The sequence below is a fragment of the Canis lupus genome, chromosome 35 (assembly GCF_011100685.1).
Source record: "Canis lupus familiaris isolate Mischka breed German Shepherd chromosome 35, alternate assembly UU_Cfam_GSD_1.0, whole genome shotgun sequence".
NCBI classification, from domain to species: domain Eukaryota; kingdom Metazoa; phylum Chordata; class Mammalia; order Carnivora; family Canidae; genus Canis; species Canis lupus.
In genome coordinates, this window is record NC_049256.1 from 27,426,124 (window position 1) to 27,440,829 (window position 14,706).

Genomic DNA, 14,706 nt, shown 5'->3' on the forward strand with positions numbered 1-14,706 from the left:
CGAAGATGAGAAGGCAGGTAAAAAAGATAAAAGGAAAGGTTCCACCGAGATTTGAACTCGGATCGCTGGATTCAGAGTCCAGAGTGCTAACCATTACACCATGGAACCCCACTCGATGGTGCTCCTTCACACTGTCCATCTGAAATCTCTTCCTTTGTGCCCTTGTGTGTGTGTGTGTGTGTGTGTGTGTGTAAGTGAGAGCTGTACGGAATACAACTGAAGAATGAGGCACCACTTTAAACAAAAGTTCTGTCTCTTCTTCCTGATTTTTTTTTTTTTTAATCTAAGAGGGCATTTTTTGGCGGTCATGGGGCAGGTGGAAAATCCGTGCACTTTCGAGCCTCAAGGCGATGGACGATCCAGATACTGGAGCGTCAGATGGGTGACAGGTGGTGGGAGGGGCATCCACCGCACCTAATTCCCGGGGCAGGGGCAGCGAAGGGTTCTGAGGATATTCTTTTGCTGGTTTTGATTTAGCCTTCATTTCTGACCCACGCAAAGGCAAGTTGGATTTTCATCTCACGGTTCCAAAGAGAGAAAGGAAAAATAGAACATTTCCTCTTTGTAGCTTCACTTACTCAAAGTACCTGCAGACCCTTCCTAGGGCGACCCTGCATTGTCTAGGTGCTTTCCTGCTCAGTTATAATTCTGGGTTTCAAACCCGAAGATCTGTGGCCCCACTCCAAAAAGTACCAAGTGCCCGCCAGTCCCTTTCCTCTTTGACACCACAAGTCTGGGACTAATGGAAGCTTAACCAATGCGTGTTTCTTGAGGGCACAGATAAAAGGAGTGTGTGAATATTCAGTGGGATAGCCCAGTGTTAGACCTTTGGGAGGGTTTCCTTTTCCTTCCTTCCTTGGGCTAAATCTGACATGGGTGAGGGGGATGGCTGTTGCATCTTTTGTTTTGCTTTTGTTTGTTTTTGTCCTTTCTGGGTCACAGCTCCCAGGTGGACATTCTAGTGTTCAAATGGAACCATAAATAGGTGTCCCCCAGTGTGGATGAACACAAGTCGACACCGTAGTGCTGCGCATACTCACCTATTTTTTTCCAAATCTTAACTTCATCAGGATAACATGATTGTTTGCCTAGTAAGTGTAAGAACAACACATAACAAAGAGATCATATATACAGCATGGCTGGAAGCCACACCCAAGTATAAATTGCTCCTCACTTAAGCTAAATATGAAGTCTTGACCACCTGTTCTCAATATGCCTCAGTGAGTCTCCCAAGGCTGAATTGCGAAGGCATCCCTGAATCATTTTCTGCAACTCATCGTTTTGCTAGATCTCCAACCAAGCAAGGTACCTGTCACTAAATAGCTGCCCAAGAAACATGGTGGGGAGAGAAGCAGTGAAACGAAGACTTTTGGCCAGGTAACTGTGAAGTTCTCCTGTTTATACACACACACTTCTCCATTCCATGTCCATGAGTCTCCTGGCCTTCAAAGATGGCCTAAGCTATCTTAGATCTATCTGAGCAATGAACCAAGTCTTTTCTCCCCAGTACAGGTGGGGATCCTTTTTATTCCCATGAGCTATAATCTTATTTCTTAAAGAATAAGAAAAATGACCACTGGTTTTAAAGGGATACCAGGACATCGAAAGCCCATTATTTAACTTTAAACTACTCTCTGAGGATAGGCAAGGGGGAGGGGGTATAAATGACTGCTTTTTCAGCCTTAGCACATTTATTCCCTAGGAAAGGATAGTGGGTAAAGATCTGGAAAACAGGGCAGATGGCCATGGGTTGGTTTATTTTTGAGTGTGGAATTCAAAAGCCTGTACCTTTCCCTTGGATTGCCCATGTGGTTAACAAATATCACAGGGTGAATGCAAACAAATGAAGACCACCTAAGGGAACATCTTGGGAAGGGTGGACAGATGCCTGGGCCCCACAATCCAGAAGCCATCTGTTCTCTGGTGATCTACCCAAGAATGGCTTGCAGAGCTGAACACAGAAAGAGCAAGCCAGTGTGGCAGAACCAGCAGTCCACAACCAAGATCACTGCAGGTTCCCAGAGAAAGGGGGCTTCAGAACACCTGACCCTTCATAAGACTGAAGATCTCAGTGTCCTCCCAGGTTCTCAGCTCTGTATGCACTGCTTACCCCACAAATTAGAAAGTTATTCTTTCATGTATTTATTCATTGAAGTTTGCCACAAATATTTATTCAGCTTTCCTGATATGGGGAAGCAAGAGAAATACTGTTCTGTATCTGACAAATCTTACAATGCATGAGGAAAAGCAGACAATCACACAAAAGTTTCCGAAAGTTATGGTAGATGCCGAATGATGGACTGAATGGTAATGGAGCCTGCCAGCCCTGCCAGAGAGGGGCAGGTAGCAATGAGCCCAGCCCGCCAGGGCACCACGCCCTGCATTTCTCCTTTGCTGTTTATCAGATTGGGATTTTTAAAAATTCATATATAAATTTATGAATCCACGTGTTTGACTTATGAAACAAATCTCCACCCAGTCTAACAACTTAGGCAGAAGTGTGTCAGGTACAGTTTATCACCCTCCGCCCCTTCTCCGACACTGTCACACCAGGAGCAATCCGAAGTGTGTCCTTCCCTACCTTGTGCGGTTGTACGACTCGGTTACATTCTCTGTTCTGGCCACAGTACACCTAAGGTGTGATTCATAGGAGTTGAACAAGTCCACAGGAGTTGTGTCATCCTGGGGCGCGTGTGCGTCTAATGGCACCGGGGCAGGGAACCTTGCTGTTCTCTCCCTGTCTTCCGGGGCTGACGGTGATTTCGGAAGGGTAGATCCCGGGAGGCTTCCAGGAAAAAGCAGCTTCTAAACTGAGCCCTCGAGGATGATGGCTTGAGGGCAGAGGGAAGTGCTGGGAGCAGGAACAGGGGGAGCCCAGTCTAGGGGACAGAGACGCGCGGAGGGGCGGCGGCCTCTGGGGGGGGGGGGGGGCGCTGAGAGAGGGCGTGGAGGGGTGAGGAGGGAAGGGGCGGGGCGAGGCGGGGCTGGGAGCAGGAGCCAGGCGGGGCGACCCCAGGATAGGGTTTGCGCAGGGAAGGTCGAGAACGTGAGATCCGAGGGTGCAGGCCTGCGGGGCACCGGGGGTTCAGGGACACCGACGCTCTTCCTTCGTTTATAGATTAAACGTACCGAGCAGGGTCTGCTGTATCTGCGCGGCCTGAGAAAGCACCTGGCACCTAGTAGGTGACCTACAAATATTTTCTAAAATAAAAGAGTGAATTAAAGGAAGGTCTGTTAGTGCTGGCTGCTTGTGGGGGGTGAAAGTGCAGTGATGGAGGGGGTCAGTACCACACGCAGATGCTCGTCACCTTCTTGCTCATTGAGATCCTTGAAGGACCCATCGTGAGTGGGTGGGGGCGGTGTGACCTCTGGGAAAACCCCTAGGGGGTCCTGCCTGGACTTCGGAGCCTGTGATAACTGTCTACACTGCGAGTGACAGGGACGCGTACACAGCCAGATGGCTGTAAAAAAGGCTCTGGCAGCGGTGGGATTCGAACCCACGCCCCCGAAGAGACTGGAGCCTTAATCCAGCGCCTTAGACCGCTCGGCCACGCTACCGCCTGGGCCCGGGGAGCTGCTTGCACTTCTGCGACCTGAATGTCCCCGCGCCGCCCCCAGCCCCCAGCCCCCAGCCCTCGGCTCGCGTGGGGCTCCGGCCCGTCCTCCACCCGGCTCCCGGCGGCCCCGCAGGTCACCGACACGCCCCGAGGGTGTGGGCGCGGAGGAGCCGACACGGCAGGAAGCGAGCTCCCCACTTCAGGCGCGAGCACGCCCGGCCCATGGCGAGCCCCGCAGCTTAAGGAGGAACAGAAGCAAGGGAAGAATCCCGCGGACCGCACGGCGGGAAGAGCGCGCTCCCGCCCTGCGTCCCGCCCCGGGAGGGTGCAGGTGCCCGGGATGGGGCGCCTGGCCCGGGTGCCCAGGTGAGCGCACCGCCCCGAGACCGCGGCAGAGGCCGCTCAGCGCCGGCCGGGCTGCTCTGTCCTGCGCAGCTCTGGCCCCCAAACCGGGGATAACTTGGCGTGAATGGTTTAGAAACCCCAGTTCGCAGACAGGAGACGACACGGTTGTACATGCTCTTGGTAGGTGTGCTGGGGAGCGGGCACACGCGGCCGCCTCCTTAGCGCAGTAGGCAGCGCGTCAGTCTCATAATCTGAAGGTCCTGAGTTCGAGCCTCAGAGGGGGCAACACGTTTTTCCGTCTGCTTTCAATGTAAAGGTGTACAATATATCTTTTATTTTTCGATGGAGGAAATTGCTTGAGAAGACTGACGGGCAATTTGCTGTTCAACAGAACGTGTATGTTCGGTTACAAAATAGTGATTCTCTACTAAGCATTCAATACTCCAAAATCCTTCGGGGCCTTTCTTATGCCAATTGCAGATACAGCTAGTAGATTTTCAAAATGTTCTTCAGATAGGCTTGGAGTTGTTTGACACCAGGGTCAAGAAACTTACTGGCTCTGGGGTGCTGAGAGGAGGAGGGACAAACCGTTTGGGGATGGGGAGACTGTAGGGTGGTGCACAATACATTTCTATTAATTACTGATTGGTCCTCTCTTACCATTCTTCTTAATTGTTACCACCAGCTCACCAATGACATCCTATGTGTAAAAAAATGGCCCCCTCAGTCTTGTTACATTGTCCTTCTTTTCCTGCCTCTAGTACTGTTTACTGGACATTAAGTCACCAAAGAGAAACAAGAAGTGAACAAATAGGAAGTGATATATTTATTTATTTATTTATTGACAGGAAGCAGGATTTATTGGTGGGCATGAATAGGGTTTGGGTGGAGCAAGGTTCTCATGAGTGCAGAGCCCTCCATTTGTCCAAGGGGCCACGATTAGGGATGTATTTGACCCCACAGCCATCTGGGATGAGCCGCTTTTCGGCCACCGTATCTTCAAATTCGTCCACATTAAACTTAGTAAAGCCCCACTTCTTGGAGATGTAGATCTTCTGGCGGCCAGGGAGCTTGAACTTGGCCCTGCATTGGGCCTCAATCACATGCTCCTTGTTCTGCAGCTTGGTACAGATGGACATGATGGCTTGGCCAGTGTGGACCCTGGCTACTGTGCCCTGGGGCTTCCCAAAGGCACCTCGCATACCTGTCTGCAGCCTAGATTGGAGATAGCATGATGTCAGACCTCAAAGTTGACCATAAAGGGCTGTCTCCAGGGTCCCTTAGGGCAACCCATACAATCAACAGGCTGCATACACTACCAAGGAGGCTACTGTTTGCAGCCATGGCACACTGGGCCCCCATGGAGAAAGAGCACAGTCGGCTTAAGTGGCTGCAGAAGGAAGTGATATTTAAAGAGTGAAGATAAACACGCTGCTCCAGAATGAACAATGAGTTAGGGACTGGCAGGGCTAGGTAGGGAGAGATAGGTAGGGAGCTGTGGAATCAGGCTCACAAAACAAAGTTCCCCAAATGCTGAGAAGTAAGAGATAAGGGAACTAACCAGACCACCCTGCCCTAGGTATGGGTGGAAAAGATATTTTTTATGACAGTCGCCTGTGACCAACAAAGAATAGCCAGACCTAAAAGGAAGAGGAAGCCATAAAAGATGATATCTCCAGTCTCTACTCAAACCAGGACATCGCAAGAATGATAAGGCCACAGGCTCCCCGGTCAGTTCTAAATAAAAAGACTGTCAGTGGGGGGCCCAGTGCTGGCAACCATGTCAAGACTCCTCTCACTTCTAAGAAGAGCTCTTAGATACAGAGTTCTCTCTGTATCCTTGCTTAATCAAACTATTGCTTTACTCACTCTCTTTTGTCCACGAGATTGATTCTTTGACTCAGTGAGACAAGAACCTAGCTCTCCTGCTTCAACATGATTTATATTTAATACCTCGCTCTTAACATTTCAGTTTATCCAATAGGAAGTGTTCAACAGGTATTTACCGAGAACCAACTATAAGCCAGACACCAGTCAAAGCTGTGTCCTTCCCTGTGAATCTCTTCTCTCTCAGCTTCAATCCATTCTTGTATACCCTACGCTGTGATGTTGGGGCTGGGCATCTGCCAATGACATTTCCCAAACCTTTGTCAGGGAACCTGAATGCAATCAGTTGAACAGCATTTTGCTCTGTACCCTTGTCCTACTGCCACATGGTACTAGGCCAAATCCGCATGGCCGTCTATGGCACAGTGGCCATCTCTGTGTCCCCATCATCTCTTGCCCCATTCTGGCCCATTCTTTATGTGAGAATGATGAAGTTTTGGAATATAGGTTAAGTACAGAGCCGATGACCAAGAAAGAATTCTTGAGATGTCTTTGGGGCAAAATGATGGTTTTATTAAAGCACAGGGACAGGACCCGTGGACAGGAAGAGCAGGTGCCCTGGGCCTGTGAGGGGAGGCGGATTATATACCTGGGAGTTGGGAGGGGTTTGGGGATAGCATACTCTCTAAGGAGTTTTGGAAGCCAGTAGTTGTTGCTCAGGAAATATGGCAGAGCAAGAGCAAAGAAAGATGATCCCTTTGGTTCCAGAAAATCTCCTGAAAAAGGGAAATGCTTATCAGGCCCTTAAAGCCACTCAAGCAAAGCAGGTGCTTTTGGACAAGAAGGAGCAGAAGAAAGGAAAAAAGCTCAAGTTTAAGCGACTTGGGTGGTTCCTACATGATTCCTGGTGGCAGCAGTGTGACAGGGTGTGCCTCAGATGCCTAGAAGTGAAACCTTGTGGCTTAGAAGTGCCAGATAAACATTACTTGGCCTTCACTGTATGCATCACGCATCCAAAGGATTAATGGAGTGAGTTCACTGGTGCAGAGAACCATTGCAAGGCTGCACCTGAAGACAATTTTCAGTGGTTTCTTTTTCAGAGTAACTCCCCAGACCATGAAAACACTGCTACCAAGAACAGAGTGGGCTTCCTCAAGGAGGTGGGCTTACCTAGCTGTCAAGGTGAATGCATCAGTCAGCTCATTTGGCAGCTGAATTAAACCCAGAATATCTGAAAGCACAATGCATTGGTGGCATGTGTTTTGTCTTCTGGAATTGTTACCAGTATCTTCAAAGAAGATTATTTTCTGCTGTATCTTCAGAAACTAGAGGGAGGGTCAAAGAAAAGGTGATGGTGCTCCTGGCAGGCACTTCTGACCACAGCACAGTTCCAAGGAAAAGTTCCAGTGTGTTTTCCACATTGGCTGCCGCTGCTACCTCTCAAATCAGCAAAGGACTCATGCTATGGAAGAAGGAGTCCTGCTATGTCACATCTTCTATCCTGAGGTTTAATGGTGAATGAATACCCAAACATGAATATAAGGCAGCAGTGGACCAAGCTCGGGGACATACTTGAACCTGGGGGTTCTGGGGCCTTGTTTTGGACAGAACTTGAAATACAATTGCAAAGAAGAGCACACACACACACACACACACAAAGGAATTTTGGAAGCAAGGTTTCCAGGACCTTGAGGGGGCTAGCTATTCTTGGGAAAAGGTCCCTTATTACTGTCTAATAAAACCTGAGTCATGAGACCCTTCAGATGTGTATCGGTGGGCCATGCACTTGGAGGATGATTGCCAACATGTACCTTGGGGGTTTAGAGATCAAGGAAATTTCTGAAGGAATTTGTATATGTTGGAGTAGACTCACAGGCTCCTGGGGGTCAGGCTGAGATTGCCTTCTGCCCTTAGCAAAGTGTGAACATTGAGGCAGTTGAGTCCATAGAGGAAGGTCCCTCTGCCTGTTTCAAGGACTTGTCAATGTGCTTTGTCCTCAGCTAGTCCTCTGTTCCCCCATCAAGAGCAGCATGATCTTTCCAAGATTACCTCTGATCATGTAATTTCTCTCTGCTTAAAATCCCCAGTGACTTTGCACTGCTGCAAGAGTGAGGTCTCTATTCTCCACCCCTGGCCATAATAATCTCAGAGCCTGTCAGTCTTCCATGTGCCCTGTGTTCCTGTCTCCTTCTTGCCACCAATTCTTGCCAAAGCTTTCTGCCTGCCAGCACTTCAGGCCTGCTTGCAACTATCTGGAAGTGCTGTCCTCTTTGCTCCTCCTAGAACGCTAGAGCCACGTTTCTGCGCAACTTATCATATGAAGCCTTTCATTCTCAGTTTAAACAACACTTTCTGGGAGAAGTCTCTTCTCAGCCCCTTGAGGAGGTCATCTCCATTTACAACCTGCTCTATTGGAAGTATGTGGGAGGTTGGGGGGCACTATTTATAGTATGCATACTTCTTTCTTAATTTTCTACCTCTATTCTCCCTTTATCCTGACTTAAATCTATTAACTTCTTCTATCTTATTGTACTACAGTTGTGAAGACCACCTCAAATTTGCCTTTACTGATGGCATGAATAAATGCATAATTAGAAACGAATCTCATGACAATCACTTACATCATTAAAACAGGGATGTAGGGCAGCTCCAGTGGCCCAGCGGTTTAGCGCCTCCTTCAGGCCAGGGCGTGATTCTGGAGACCGGGGATCAAGTTCCACGTCAGGCTCCCTGCGTGGAGCCTGCTTCTCCCTCTGCCTGTGTCTCTGCCTCTCTCTGTGTGTCTCTCATGAATAAATAAATAAAATCTTTAAAAAAATTAAAACAAGGATGTAAGTTACTTTTTGCCAATGACCTGGGGGCAGAAATAGTCTGGAGCCATATTCAAAGGGGCAAGGGAAAAATAAAACAAAGCAAAAAACAAAAAACAAAAAACAAAAACAAAGGGGGAAGGAATGGAGTTGGGAATAAGTAAAAGGAACATGAACAGAATTTAAAAAGAAAGGCATTCTGGGATGCCTGGCTGGCTCAGCGATTGAGCATCTGCCTTTGGCTCTGGTTGTGGTCCTGGGGTCCCAGAATCAAGTCCTGTGTTGGGCTTCCTGCATGGAGCCTGCTTCTTCCTCTGCCTGTGTCTCTGCCTCTCTCTTTCTATGTCTCTCATGAATAAATAAACAAAAGCTTAAAAAAATAAAAATAAAGACATTAAAAATCTTAATAAAATAAGGAAGACATTTGGACTCAGGACCAATACTTTTTTCTCACTAGGATTTCGAGGAAAGCAGCTATGATATGGTGCTCAGTAGAGCAACAGACTTTTAATCTGAGGGCCTAGGATTCAACTCCCTGTTGAATTTCCTACGGTTTCCACTGTCCATCTCTGGCTTCACTTTTGCAGAGCTATCCTTTTGTGCAGAAACCACGGGGATACATGACCTAGGTGGCCACATGATGGAAAAATCTTTAGGGTCAAGCATTTCTAGCCCGCAATGAAGAAGTGACTCCCCTACAAAGTGAGGAAAAATAGTGGGGGATACATGGGAGCTTTACAGTAGGATGGTCCAAATCTTTGTGAAAAGAACTAACATGCACATGGTCCCAGAGTAATAATCTTTGCCTATTGATCTCATTTAGCTAAAAAAAAAAAGTAGGCCAGAGTAAAGTTATTACATCCCTTCTTAAGGAATGTGGGTGGCCATGTGTAGAATTCTCTGAGTGAAGCAGAAGTGCTCTACCCCAGAATTGGTTGGTAAATGAACACTGCAGAGGCTTTTTTTGGACATTCAAGTTCAGTAAAGGATACAAATTAGGTAGAACTAGAAACTCTCATCTAAACTTGCATTGTTACAATAATACCTTATTCAGGAAAATAGCATGCTGTGACCAGAATTCTGCGTTTCCACGTCTGCCCAGGGCCAACCACACCCTCCAACACAACTTTAAATAAATCATCTTGGGACACCTAGGTGGCTCAGTGGTTGGGTGTCTGCCTTTGTCTCAGGACGTGGTCCCGGAATTCTGGGATGAGTCCCACATCAGGGTCCCTGCAGTAATGGGACCTGCTTCTCCTTCTGCCTATGACTTTGCCTTCTCTCTGTGTCTCTCATGAATAAATAAATAAAATCTTTAAAATCAATCAATCATCTTGGTTTTGTTTTTGGTGGTGAATGCTCCAGACCATGGTTGCTGCATATCATAGTCATTGATATTTTATTTTATTTATTCATGAGAGAGAGAGTGAGGGCGAGAGGCAGAGACACAGGCAGAGGGAGAAGCAGGTTCCATGCAGGAAGCCTGACATGGGACTTGACCCCAGGACTCCAGGATCCTGGATCCAGGCAGCGCTAAACCACTGAGCCACCCAGGCTGCCCTCATTGATATTTTATTACTTCCACTACTCTTATTACAGGTGCAGAGATTTGATTTCCATGGTAGAGTTTATTTTACATAGGTGAGAATGTACTGATCAAGCATGAATATGGTTATGATATATTCAGGTTCTGGCTTGGAACGTCTCTGACATCTGGTTACTGTGTGTCAGTCCTTCAAGCCTAAGAAACTCTGGGGTGAATTAAAACATAGTTTCTACAAAGGAGAGGAACAGATCCTGAATAGCGAGGGCTCCCATAAGGATGAGGCATTCTCTAAAGAACCAGATTATACAGAGAGTCCAGTGTAAGAAGATACCCTAAATGTACAGATGGGACCAGATTATACAGAGAGTCTAGAGCAATCTGGTCTGGTTAGGACCAGATTATACAGAGAATCTAGCGCAAGAAGATACCCTATATGTGAGAAGAGGAAGCCACAAGACCTGCTGAGAAAATTGAATGTCAGATTTCATTTATCTGTCCATTCATTTTTTTTTTCAATAAAGTAAGCTGCACTTGAGCACTGTATGTTATACTAGATGTTGGCAAATTGAATTTATTATTTTTTATTTTTTTATTTTTTATTTTTGGCAAATTGAATTTAAATACAATAAAATATTTTTAAAAAAGAACTAAGTTGCATCAATAGAAGGGTAGTGTTCTAAGAAGGACTAGAAATCAGAGGAACTTGGACAAAAGAGCTTGTTCATTGGAAAGAGACGAAGATAAGCCATTGCACACATAGAAGTAAAGAAGACCATCCATATGTACTTATCTACTGATCAGGTGGGAGAAAGTGGAGACTTAACCTCTTTGACAGAATAACGTCGGGCCCAAAAGGGCAGGAAAGCTGTTGTTTCCTGACCCAGAAGGGCTCAAAACGTTACTGCCCCCTCTGAGGTTCGAACTCAGGACCTTCAGATTATGAGACTGACGCGCTGCCTACTGCGCTAAGGAGGCAGGTGGCACAAGCGCTCTCAGCGCGAAGTATTCGCTGCGGATTTTACTTTTGCCCCAATTTAGTTCCTCCCCAGATTACCTTCCTCTACACTTCAGAAATGAGATGCTCTCCTGCAACGGCTCCTAACCCCGAGGCCGATGGAGAACGTAGGCGTTGACGCGACCGCCTCGGCTCCCCTGCGTCCAGGTTGACGACCTCGCCCTGGCGCGAGGAGGACATTTCCTCGATTTACCCTCCTGGAGAGGCGCACGCTCACCCGCAGTGAGTCAGCGCAGGTTGCCCGCACCGAGGCTCTGCTCTTCCATCCGCGGACGCGTTCCTCCTGCTGCTCCTTTTCAGGAGACGGCCTGCGCTTGGGGGCCGCGGGGGTCCCACCCGGAGACTCCCTTCGGCCTCAGGCCCGCTGGACACTCGGTGCAGAGCGCGCGGCGCCCGGAGCGCACCTGCAGGCGTGCGAGCGCCCGGGCCGGGTGTGCGGGATGGGACGGGACTGCACAGGAAGGTGTGCCCGGGTGTCCGGGTGCCCGGGTGTCCGCGCCGAGGCCGCCTGCTGGATCCCCTGCCCGGGCCGCAGGTGGTCGGGAGCTCAGGGCGGGCGCGCCCTTGCGGTCTCGCACAGCCGCCCCGGGGCTGGAGGCTCCGCGGCGTTAACCTCAGGGCCTCTGTCCCGCGTCGTCGCTCCTCTGCACCTGCAGTGCCGTCCTCCTTTGGGTCCCGCGAGCTGCGGCCTGTGGTTCAAAGAGGCGCGCACTCCGGGCTGCGTCCCCCGGTGACTTCGCTCCGCGAGGGAAGCGATTCGGCAGCAGCGTGATGCTGCCTGTAGATGAGCCCTTGTGCTCTGAGTTCAGATAGTGCTAGTTTAATTACTTCCCATCGCCATGTGGCTGATACACGATGGCACATTAGTTAGGTGTCCACCGTAGCTATTGGACAGCTGCCTGCATACACGTTGCGGTGCTCACCACAAGGGTAGCTCCCATCACCGAACCGCCCTATTACAGCACTCTTTTCCCTGAGATGTGCTCCTTCCACCCCTGTGACGTGGGAATTCCGATGCTGAGTGAATTTTTAACCTGGGAACAGCGCGACCATATTTTCTAAGAGTTTGAATAACGAAAAAGAGAATGATTACCATAGGAACGCCAGCCTGACCCAGACATCACTGAAAAAGTAGAAATGACTGTCATTCCAAGGACAAAAGGAAAGACAGGTGCACCTGGGTGTGGGAGGTAACCAAAAGGGAGGGTACTACATAGTATGTGGAAGAGAATTTGGAACTCTACATGTCAGAGGAGGCATGCAGTTGTATAGGGAACCTAAATCTGCAAATCCCATGACCTGCCGAATCAAAGATTTTTTTTCACCTCCCACACCAACACTCATTTGAAAATAGCATTGTGTCTAATACTACAAGAAACACATGCATTATCTTATTGATTGCTCTATTTCCTGATTCAGAAATTGCAAGGCGAGGACATACAAGACGGGACATTTCTATGCTGTGTATTGGCCTCTTGCACCATGGAGCTGATTCCAACAGATGAACTCGCTCTGTACAATATGGCACCAAATTGGGTCGTGTGTCAAGATACAGCAACAAGAACAAATTTCCCCCAGCTCCTATGTACTATTATTTGAAGCATAGCATGGAAAACCTTCTTCCTGATCAGTATGTAGATTTAATTAAAACTTCCAGATACATAAAACTAGTGATTACTAGTGATTAAATACAAAATGGACCTTGCTCAGACATCTGCATGTTTCGCAGAAGGTGCAAATGTAATTTTGGCAAATTTCCACTTAGCCTATAAGCTTTTTTATCAAAGAAAATGAAAAGATATTATCTGGTGAGTGTTCTACACAACTTGTCTGCAACACTGCTAAAAAATGTTGTAATTTACTCATGATATTGAGGCAGTCATAGTTTATCAAGCCTTATGGTCACTGTTTACTATCTTCAAAATGTGTGGAAGCACTTAAAGAAGTTTCTGGCTTTAGAGAAATGGAAGGAGATGGCTTTCTCAGGCGTGTGCCTCCAAGATACCTAGCATAGTTGTGGGCCATAGGAAAAAATGTTAAAACATTGCTCTCCTGTAAAATCTTTACTTCCAGTGGGATAAAAAGAATACCTTTCTCTAATTTGGAAACACTTTGAGGATGAAAATAGTGAAAAGGACCGCGGTAAAACAGACATTTATATGCTCTTTCTCCAGCGTTGTTTGATGATATGTCATGTAAATTGTGACAAAGGCTTATATATACACATACAGGAAAGACTAATTTTTGGTGGAAACAAGACTGTTTCAGAAGAAAGGAAAAACAGTGTTCACAGGAAAGGGCAGCCAAGCAGTTAAGTGAAACAAGACTCCCTTAGTTTCTTTACTAAAAGTATAACTTACTTAAAATCCAAGTTTTCTTTCACAAGTTCAAGTTACTGCTGTGCTTTAATCAAGGTGAGGCGAACTGGAGGGATGCCTGGGTGGCTCAATGGTTGAGCATCTACCTTTGGCTCAGGGTGTGATCCTGGTATGGGGATGGAGTCCCTGTATTGGGCTCCTTGCAGGGAGCCTACTTCTCTCTCTTCCTGTGTCTCTGCCTCTCTCTCTCTGTCTCTCATGAATAAATAAAGTCTTAAAAAAAAAAAAAGATGAGGAGAACTGCAGCAGGAGCAGATCTGTAGGCTAGAGAGATCAAGGCATTGTGTACCTGTGTACCTTCTGTGGGGATGTCAGTCCCATCCCTGACTGTGCTCAGTGGGAAAGGGGGTTGGGGTGGTTATGGGAATCATCAGGGTGTAGAGGATACTTATAGTCACATGACCTGGTGAACTCAGGCAGGCAGAGTGCACATGTAGAATATGTAAGGTTCAGCTCAGAGCCCTGGAGAACTAAAAAATTCAGAGGTTGGGAGAGGAGGAAATAAAGAAGGAACTACATTGAAGTAGAAGGAAAACCAAGAGGGTGTGGTGTTCCAGAGGCCAATGAAGAATGTGTTTCCATAAAGAGGAAATACCAACTGGCAAAATGCTCCTGAGAAGCAGACCCAAGCAAAGGCTGAGGATTTACCACCAAGCGCCTCAAGATAGAGTCCACTGGGACTCAACAGGGGTTTCCTTGGAGTGGAGGCTGAAGTTTGGTTAAGAATGGGCTAAAGAGAGGGGCACACTTAGGGGTATCTCTACCCTGCAGACATTCAGTTTTTGGAGAAAGTGGTGGCATGTTTGGTTTGACCAGAGGACAATGAAGGCTATCCTAGTTGGTAATGCTGGGAATTACCCACGAAACCTAGGCTGCATAAGTAAGGAGGTCAAGACGTGAGGAGGAAGGAGATGCATTCAATAATTTACCAGAAGACAAGAGAAGAAGAGCTTAAAAGACAAGAAGTGGTTAGTATAAGATATGATTGAAATTTACATCTTGAGTTGGTACTGGAAGTTTAAATGTAAGGTCAAAGGTGATGAAGTTTTGGAATATAGGTTTGGTCCAGAGCCCATGGCCAAGAAAGAATCCTTGAGATGTCTTTGGTGCAAAATGGTGGTTTAATTAAAGCACAGGGACAGGACCCGAGGGCAGGAAGAGCTGCTGCCCTGGGGCCTGGGAGGGGAGGCTGATTATATACGTGGGAGTTGGGAGGGGTTTGAGGAGA

General features: G+C 47.6%; 5 non-coding genes across 5 annotated transcripts; 1 reads left to right on the forward strand and 4 right to left on the reverse strand.

Moving 5' to 3' along the window:
- Nucleotides 1–36: 36 nt before the first annotated feature.
- Nucleotides 37–108, reverse strand: TRNAQ-CUG. The gene has a single exon. It is a non-coding gene; the product is annotated as a tRNA-Gln (tRNA).
- A 3,368-nt stretch (nt 109–3,476) lies between these two features.
- TRNAL-AAG lies at nt 3,477–3,558 on the reverse strand. Its single transcript has one exon. It is a non-coding gene; the product is annotated as a tRNA-Leu (tRNA).
- Nucleotides 3,559–4,114: 556 nt separating this feature from the next.
- On the forward strand, nt 4,115–4,187 carry TRNAM-CAU. The gene has a single exon. It is a non-coding gene; the product is annotated as a tRNA-Met (tRNA).
- Nucleotides 4,188–5,164: 977 nt separating this feature from the next.
- LOC119867764 lies at nt 5,165–5,298 on the reverse strand. The gene has a single exon (XR_005384471.1). It is a non-coding gene; the product is annotated as a small nucleolar RNA SNORA70 (small nucleolar RNA).
- A 5,689-nt stretch (nt 5,299–10,987) lies between these two features.
- TRNAM-CAU lies at nt 10,988–11,060 on the reverse strand. Its single transcript has one exon. It is a non-coding gene; the product is annotated as a tRNA-Met (tRNA).
- Nucleotides 11,061–14,706: the final 3,646 nt, after the last annotated feature.